Raw genomic sequence first — 1,010 nt, forward strand, 5'->3', positions numbered from 1 at the left:
CCCCCGCCCCCCTGCAAACAGGCAATGGATGGGCTGCACCCACTGACAGTCTGGCAGCGGGCAGAGCTGGGAAGCTTGGCGGCAAGTCTCCAAAAAGGCTTGAAAGCTTTTCAGCTAAGATTTAGGATCACTGTAAGATAAAGCTTAGCCAGGAAAAGCTCTCCAACTTTTACAGACCACTGCAGGGGTGTCTGGGAACCCTAGGCCAAGGACCTGGTTTCCTAAGGATTTACCAAATGGTCCTTAACCTGCGTAATTTCCTGTCAGATTTGATCTTGGTTACACATGGAGTTTTCACAAGACTGTGCCGATCAATTACAACTACATCACCACACTTCATGCAAATATAAAGCCTATCATGTGTGCTGTGTGCATTACACACAGGCACATGTTATTGACCTGGGCACAGTATATATATGCAAATATAGACCAATTCACCAAAGAAAGGTGAGCTTCCGGCCTCCCTCACACTCCTCGTTTAAGGCAAGAGAACCTCTCAACAAGCAACTGCAGGCCCAGACTTGTTTCACTCGCCCAAACTCAGAACGCCCCATCCAAAGCCCTCACAGTCAGACAGCGCATCATGAGCTAGGAGGTCACTTCCAACTCCGAAGGGCTTTTCTGAGCAGAAATAGCTCACCAGACACACATGTGGTTCAAAGCTCAGAATGTCAACTACACCTCTTTGAACAAGAGTTTCAGCTTTTAAGTCTTGATCCTGGATATGAAACCCAGGGGCAACCCTGCCACTTAGCAGCTGTCATTTATCAGCCAGCTTTAAGGTTCTTGCGCCAACTCCATCACAAAGCTATTGTGACCATTCATTCCACTTCAATTGTGTGCTGAGTGGTGAGATAATGCAATGAACACAACAGCCTGAGTTTATTCAGTTATTAAACAAGTGGAGACGGTATGCGGTCACTACAGAAACGACAAGCACAATGTGATTAAAGATGATTTGGATGAACCAGGGTAAATAAAGGCACAGGGAATCTCTCTCTCTCTCTCTC

The sequence above is a fragment of the Echinops telfairi genome, unplaced genomic scaffold (assembly GCF_000313985.2).
Source record: "Echinops telfairi isolate 266 unplaced genomic scaffold, ASM31398v2 ScPeMD7_5;HRSCAF=22, whole genome shotgun sequence".
Lineage (NCBI taxonomy): Eukaryota > Metazoa > Chordata > Mammalia > Afrosoricida > Tenrecidae > Echinops > Echinops telfairi.